Source organism: Petaurus breviceps, unplaced genomic scaffold, assembly GCF_028583685.1.
Source record: "Petaurus breviceps papuanus isolate PSGF00001 unplaced genomic scaffold, PetGlider_PUasm1.0 90696, whole genome shotgun sequence".
NCBI lineage: Eukaryota > Metazoa > Chordata > Mammalia > Diprotodontia > Petauridae > Petaurus > Petaurus breviceps.
The window spans coordinates 5,349,133-5,357,742 of NW_027187314.1; the positions used below are offsets into that span (position 1 = coordinate 5,349,133).

At 36.4% G+C, this 8,610-nt stretch overlaps 1 pseudogene; it reads left to right on the plus strand.

Moving 5' to 3' along the window:
* The first annotated feature begins 6,957 nt into the window (after positions 1–6,957).
* LOC138144280 (adenosine 5'-monophosphoramidase HINT1 pseudogene) lies at positions 6,958–7,549 on the plus strand (annotated as a pseudogene).
* Positions 7,550–8,610: the final 1,061 nt, after the last annotated feature.

An 8,610-nucleotide genomic window follows, 5' to 3' on the forward strand; every position in this document is an offset into this window, starting at 1 on the left:
AAATCATGATAATCATAGTTAGGATAAATTAATCATTAAAATTAATAAATTATTATTACATAATAAATCTTGCTTTAGTCAAACATATGCCATTTTCCTAGTTCAGGGGAAAAAGTTTAGCACCCTGAACTTCAGAGAATACAGATGTTACAAGCAGACAAAAAATACAGACAGAAACAGGTGAGCAGACAGGCTTCCAGCTGCCTGACCATTACATTAATACCTCATCATTTATCAGAGAGGGCAGCATCAACATCTGGGTTTTCAAAGCGGAGGGGAGGAGTGGGGGGCTCATTGGCTGCCCAGAGTCTCATCTGGTCAAATCATGCAACTCTTCTAAAAGTGAGCCCCAAAATAAAATCTCACATCAGGGCATATATAACCTTCTCCTGTCTCAGATTATGTCACAACCCTCTTGACCCATTGCCAAATCACAAAGTATTGAGGTGTGGGCCTTCCTGAAAACCAAGCTTCCCTCCACAGTCCCCAGATGACCACATTCAGCCTATTAGGGGGCGGAGTATATTTTCAAATCAAGGAAGGTTCTCAGAGTCACTTAAGCCTATTAAAGTGCCTAGGGGCAGGGAAGATCTTAAATTCCCATTCCCATAACAATCCTGAAGCATTAGAACAAAGGGGGAAAGTAGAAATAGAAAACATCCATTGATCACCACTTAAAAGAGATCCTATGAGGAAAACTCATAGGAATATCATAGTCAAATTCCAAAATCCCCAGCTAGATGATAAAATATTAAAAGCAATAATATAAAACATTTTAAATATGGTAGTTACACAATTTGAATCACACAAGACCTAGCAGGGGTGACATTAAAGGACTGCAGGTCTCAGAACATAATATATCAAAGAAGAACACATATGTCATACATCTTTTATCAAAAGATAATTCAAAATCATATATAAATATATGTATGTATGTATCTGTGTGTATATATATATGTATGTATGCGTATATATATATATATATATATATATGTGATTCTTATTAATTTTTGGGTAGCTCAAAAGAAAAATTTCAGTAAACCTGGGTATGATATGAATTTTAGAAGTAAAACCATTTAGGAACAACTAAAAAGAGTAATTATTTTATGCAAATGAGGTGCAAGAGGAAGAATTTATATGGAGGTATAAGTTGTGGGAGGTGGGCTGGTAGTTTTGGCAACCTACTTTTATCAGAAATGAGTTTCAGAGTGAACCATACACATCTATATATATATATATATATATATATACATATATATATATATGAGTATGAAGATTTACTAAATTCAGAAAAAATAAAATGGTAAGGGCGTAGGAAGGGGGGAGAGGACAAAAGAGTGATCTTTACAGGAGAGAATAAGGGAATAAATAAAGGGGGTATGTAAGGTATTTTAGATTTATGTGAATGGGAGGATAGGGGAGATATATTTTTTGGGTGGTAGGAGGGGAAGGTAGTGGATAGAAGGAAAGTACAGGAGGCAGGAGGCATAGGAAACAAGAGATATGCACAAACATAAAAACAAAGATAAAGAATAGAATATGTGTTGGAAAGTATATGAATATGTGTATATATATGTTATACGTATGACTATTTATATAGATATAATTATAAAGAAACTAATCTAAACTTTATTGTGGTCATTGGGAGTGCATGTTAGGAGGAGAAGAAAGAACAAAGTAAAAAAAGTGCAGAGCAGAGAATAAAAGAAAACCACAAAGAAACAAAGAAAAGAGGTACAATCCTCAATGTGTATTTATGATAAAGGCTTTCTTGAAATTAAAATTTATTGTTACATATTCTGAATCCTCTCTTATGTTCTGTTATGCCCACAGCATACTTTTTTTTTCCTTTCTTACTTTGTACTTAAGTTCCACTATTTACGTTTATGATATATTTTTTTATTTCGTTTCTCTATTCTATATTTGTGTTCTGGCATTTGAGTCTAGAAAAAAAAAAGAAATTTTCATTAAAAAGGATAGCAAATCTAAATGATTATCAGAGGATTCACAGCAAAAAAACCAAATTCTATAAGGATGATGAAAATAGTAAAATATTTAATTAAAAGTCTACATTTATTTTTTCATCAAATTATTCATGGAAGAGGAAAATTCCATAAATTTAATGAATTTGGGAAAGCCTTTACTTTAGTAAGACTACTTGCCTCTTTCAACATGAGATCATTTCTACATTAAACCCAATAGATACAAGGATCATATGATTGAAGTTGCAGCTTCTTCATTATCAATAATCAGTTCTTTTATAAAAGAAAGAAACTGTAAAATGCAATGAATGTGAGAAATCTATCCTCTGGAGCAGAGACCTGAAAAGGTACACAAGCACTCATACAGGAGATACTAAAAAATATTGTATGAAGGAAGAGGGCATTTATACTTCATCCCTTATTGACAGTGAGAAACTATAAATTTAATGCAATATTATTGCTGGATTGGAAGTGAATAAGCCATCCAGTGTAATTAATCCTGGTATAGAGGAATGGGCATTGGATTTGGAGTTATAAAACTTATAAAATCTTCCTCACTTCTTCAAAGTTTACCTTCTTCTCCTTCAGCATACCAGGTCAAACCCATCTTCTAAATTCTTCCTAATCTCCTCTCGATGCTCTTTTTCCTAAAGTATATAGGAATGACCATTTTTGGACTCATTTACATTTACTTTCTTATTGTTAATTCAGTATGAACTTTATATTCACTAGTAGTCACCACCAATAAAATGTAAGCTCCATGAGAAAAGAAATTATTTCATTCTTTTTAAAATAAATTTTATGTTTATTTTTAGTTTATATCATTCATTTACACAAGATTGTGAGTTATATTTTTTCCCCACAAAACAGAGATCCCACTGAATCTTCCCCCAATCTTCCCTCTCCCATATCTTCCCCCATATCCCCTGAGACTTTCAAGTAGGGCACAGTGTATCTCTCTGCCCCAGTGCCTGTATATCTTATTTCCCAGTTACATTTAAAATAATAATAATAAGTTCACATTTAAAATTTTATTTTAAAACTTTCAATTCCAGATTCTTTCCATTCCTTCCTTGTCACCCACCTTTAATGGGAAGATAAGCAATTCAATATAAGTTGTACATATGTAGCAATGCAAACCATTTCCATAGTGGATATATTGTGAAAGACTGACTATATTCCACTCCATCCTATCCCACTTTTTCTATTCTCTACTTTGATCCTGTCCCTTTTCAAAAGTGTGTGCTTCCAACTTCACTCCTACCCCAGCCTTCCCAGCCTTTCATCATATCCCCCCTCTCATCCCCTTCCCCACTCCTCCCTGTAGGGAGACATACCCTATTTCATGTGTATGTTATTCCCTCCCTAAGCCAAATGCAATGAGAATAAGGTTGACTCATTCCCTTCTGCCTTCTTGTTCTTCCTCTCCATCGTAGCAGATTTCCCTTGCCACTTCTATATTAGATTATCTACCCCCTTCTGTCTCTGCCCATCCCGTTTAATTATATTAATCTCTCTCACCTCTTAATTTCACCTTTTAAGTATCATCCCTTCCTATTCAATTGGCCCTGTGCCCTCTGTCTATGTATATCTCCACACATATATACACACACTCACACATGTATTCATATGCCCATATACCCTCCTATATAGACATATATATTTATGTATACACACATAAATATATGTATACATTTCTATTCTCTTCAATTATTCTCATATTGAAAAAAGTTTCATAAGTTATGATTATCCTTTTTCAATGTAGGAATGTAAATATTTGAACTTTGATAAGATTCTTATGATTTCTTTTCCCTGTTTACCTTCTCATGCTTTTCTTGCTTCTTGCATCTAAATGTCAATTTTTTAATTCAACTCTCTTTTTTTATCATGAATGCTTGAAAGTCCTCTATTTCACAGATTTTCCCCTGAAACAGAATTCTCAATTTTGCTGGGTAGGTGATTCTTGGTTTTAATCCCATATCATTTGACCTTCAGAATAACATTTTTCAAGCACTTTGATCCCTCAGTGTAGAAGCTACCAGATCCTGTGTTATCCTAATTGTGTTTACACAATATTCAAAATGTTTCTTCCTTGCTACTTGTAATTTTTTCTCCTTGATCTGGCAACTCCAGAAGCTGGCTATACTTTTCCTAGGAGCTTTCTTTTGGGGATCTTTTTCAGGAGGTGATCAGTGGATTCTTTCAAACTCTATTTGTCCTCTGGCTCTAAAACATCAGGGCAATTTTCCTTCAGAATTTCTTCAAGGATGATTTTTGGGTTCTTTTATTGATCATGGCTTTCAAGTAGTTAAATAATTTTTAAATCATCTCTGCCAGATCTATTTTCTAGGTCAGTGGTTATTCCAGTGAAATATTTCACACTCCCTCCTATTTTTTCATGTGTCTGCATCTGTTTAATGGTATCTTGATATCCCATATAGTCCCTACCCTCCATTTGCTCCAATATAATTCTGAAGGATTGATTCTCTTCAGTGAGCATTTGAGATTCTTTTTCCATCTGGAAAATTCAGTTTTTTGAGGCATTCTTCTCTTCATTTCCTTTTAAAGCCTCTTTTGCCATCTGGGTTAGTCTATTTTTTAAGGTGTTAATTTTCTTCAGTCAGGTTGTTGATTCTCATTTCATAATTTTCTTGAATCATTCTCATTTATCTTCCCAGTTTTTCCTCCACTTCTCTTATTTGGTTTTCAAATTCCTTCCTATGCTCCTCTATGGCCTGTAACCAGCTCCTATTTTTCTTGGAAGCTTTTGGTTCAGGAGTTCTGACTTCATTGTCTTCCTCCTATTCCATGCTTTGATCCTTTTTGTCCCCAAATAAGGAATCTAAAGTTTGATTGCTGTGCCTCCTTTGCTTGCTCATGTTGCCACTCAATTACTTTACTTTAGAGCTTTTTCTGACAGTAGACCTCTGCTTCCAGAGAGGGGAACTTTGTCCCAAATTGCTGGGGTTTTCTCAACTGCCAGAGCTATTAGTTGACTGCCCTTTATGAAGCCTCCACATGCTCTGGCAAACTCGTCAGACACCCCAGGGCCTCCACCCTAGACAGTGATCCTGATCCAAGTGGGTTAAAGCAAGAGCAATTACCCCTCTGAGTGGTTGCTTGGTCCGCCTATAATCTGCAGGCCAGGAGCTCTGAAGCAGCCGCATGGTGGTGGCTGCATGGCTGCCACACCTCAGTCACTTTTACCTCCAGGGGGCAAAGGCCAGATCCTACTTCCAAACGACCTGTTTCCGAAGTTCACATTGCAATTACCTCTCATTTTGTCCTTTGCATCTATAGGTTGATAATTCTTGAAACTGCCACAGCTACTGGTTATCTGAAATCCCTCTAGCCTGCAGCTGGTTGTGGCAGCCCTGAGGCTAAAACTTCAGGCTCATGTGGGGCTGGGCTCAGCTCCCAAAGTGCTGTGCTGGCTCCTTCTTGCTTGCCTGACAGGCTGTCTTCAGTGGGAGGATAGCTTTTCTCTGTCATTTTGTGGGTTCTGTAGCTCAAAAGTTTGTTTAGCCTCATTTTCACATGAATTGAAGGAGCTGAAAACAAGAGCTGAATGGAAGTCCTGTTTCTATTCCGCTATCTTTTCTCCTCCCACTCCCCATTTCATTCTTTTTATTGCTATATCCCCAATTAATAGCGTATTTCTTGGTATATTTTAACTGCTTGAGAAATCATTTTAGTGGCTTGATCTGCTGTGTAATGATGTTTATTTTGTTTCTATATGAGAAAGCATGATCCACAGGTATTGTCATGTTCTAAGAGATAGTTTAATCACAAAAAGCACAGCTATTTTTATGTTCATGCAGAGTACCACCATGGGTATCCTCACATATTCTGCCAGGACTACCCAACTCTAAGCAAATAGAAGATTATTTCCTGTTTAATAAGTAAATTACACATATCATGTAATTTAGTAAGTTATAGAATTTGATTTGGAGTACAAAGACTGAGATTTCGATTTTGTACCAACCACCACCTATTTTAGCATGAGTAAGCTATATATAATATAAACTAGCTTTTAAATGTTTAGTATTTTCAAGGCATTATGCTAAACACTTAGAAAAGAAATACAAGCAGAAGTAAATATAGTTCCTGCCTTCAAGGACCTTACATTGAAACGGGAAGATAGTACACCAAGAGCATCTGATAGGTAGACTGGAGCAGGCATATGGGTAGTCCAAAGAGTCAGGGACTGAGTCTGGGTGAAGTAAATAACTTGATCTCCCTGGTTTCCACATATGTAAAGTGAGGTGGTTGAACTAGATGACCTCTGTACTTATTTCTAGTAATTAACAACTATAATACATTGTAGATGGCAAAAGTAAAGATTTTGTGTTATTCCTCAATGTGATTCAAATGGGATTAAATAAGATATGCAAATAGAACCTAAGTGAATTTATTGATAGACAAGTTCATGAGGTGTAGCCAAGATGGTTGAGTGAAAGTAGGAACTTGCTTGATCTCCCACTCCAACCACCTCTAATACCGGGAAAAAAAAAAATTATTCTAAACAAACTTTAGAGCTACAGAAACCACAAAGTGATAGAGAGAAACAAATCTCCTGCTGAAGTGCGCCTGGCAGGCCAAAAGGAAGGATATATCACACTGGGCTGGGAGCCAGGCCCAGTCCCGCATGAGTAACGCTAGCACAGATTCTCAGCCCAGACTTCCTGGAGCATACTTCAGTAGAGTGAATCACTGACAGTTCTGGTGGTTTAAAGATATTTGTCAACTCACAAATACCAAAGAGAAAGAAAAAAGTCAGTAGGGTCCTCTGTTGGAATTGGGTGAGAGAAGAGTGTGGTCCAGCCCCTGCCCCAAGGGCAATTTGAGTATTGTGGAAACACAATCAGGATCATCCAAGACCTAGCAGCATCTGCACTAAGGGAGTGAAGGTGTTGGAATGTGGTATTCTGGAGGTCAGAGGAGATAGGATTATATCAAGAATCACCGTTTTCCCAAACGCGCCAGGGCAGAGTACTGTTGTGGCTGCAGCGGCCACGCTGGAACGGCCGCAATGGTAGATGAGATCAGCAAAGCTCAGACTGCCCAGCCAGGGGGAGACACCATCTTCGGGAAAATAATTCGCAAGGAAATCCCGGCCAAAATCATTTTTGAGGATGACCCGTGTCTTGCTTTCCACTATGTATGCCCACAAGCCCCAACTCATTTCCTGGTGATACCTAATAAAACCATTACTCAGATATCTGTTGCAGAAGAAGAAGATGAAAATCTTCTTGGACATTTAATGATTGTTGGCAAGAAATGTGCAGCTGACCTGGGTCTGAAGAGAGGATACCAAATGGTGATAAACGAAGGTGCAGATGGGGAGCAATCTATCATATCCATCTGCATGTCCTTGGAGGACATCCTATGACATGGCCTCCTGGAAAAATTTTTGGAATGATTTATTTAGGGAGCAAGGCTGGTTTACAACATATATGTTAAGCTGAGTATACTTAATGATTTCTGTGAAACAAGAAATTGGGAAATCATTTCAAAATGTACACAATAAAAGGCAGTTATCTCTTTCCCATGGAAAAAAAAAAGAATCACCTACCCAGGAAAACTGAATATAATGCTTCAGTGGAAAATATGTTCATTCAATGAAATAGAGGACTTTCAAGCATTCTTGATGAAAAAAAAACGGAGCTGAATAGAAAATTTGACTTTCAAATAAAAGAAGCAAAGAAACATGACAAGGCAAACAAGGAAAAAGAAATCATAAGGAACTTATTAAAACAAGTTCAATACCTGTCTCAGTACATACAATATACAAGTAGGAGGAACAGAGTAGGGTAAAATAGAGTAACATATCATCTGAATATTAATCTCACAAAAATCTTTGAAATTTACATTTGCCTGTTACCATTTAATAGAGAAAATTCTCAATCTGAGGAAAGGAGGTTCAGCAAGATAGTTGACCTCAACAGTGCCTTTTACTCATCACTGTTTGATTTTATGAATCCCAGTGAATACTTTTTGAAAAGGAGATTGGATATAGGATTAATTAAAAAAAAAGAAAGCATGAGACCACAAGATGTCAGACCTAGAAAAGATATGAGATATCTGAGGTTCAGATCCTTATTATGAGGCAAAACGTATGTTGATTTTTGAGCCTACATCCATTTAGACCAAACTGTTTATATGAGACTGGAACCGAGTGCTAAAGCTAAGATTTGAACATAAAGTCAATTAAATAGTCAAGCAATTATTAATTATTATATACTTTCTATGTGCCAGACTATGTGTACAGAACATATTCAAAAAAAGAACAATGTCTGTGACCTCAAAAAATAGATTCTAATGAGAGATATGTGCACATATAGCTTTATACAAAATATGTAGAAAAAAACACTAGTTTTTTTGGAAAACAAGGCACAGGTTGACAGGGAAGGGGGAGGAGAGTCTTCATGCAGAAAATGACAATTGGGTCAATTTTTAAAGAAATAAGATATTATATAGATAGAGGTAGGGAAGGAGCAGATAATTGGCATAATCTATATCTAACATATAGTAAAGTTTACAGGCAGTACAAATACTCAGAGGTGGTTGATAGGTATTGTCTGTGGAAGAGTAAGAAAGGCAGTTTAACATGTTTGTAGAATGAGAA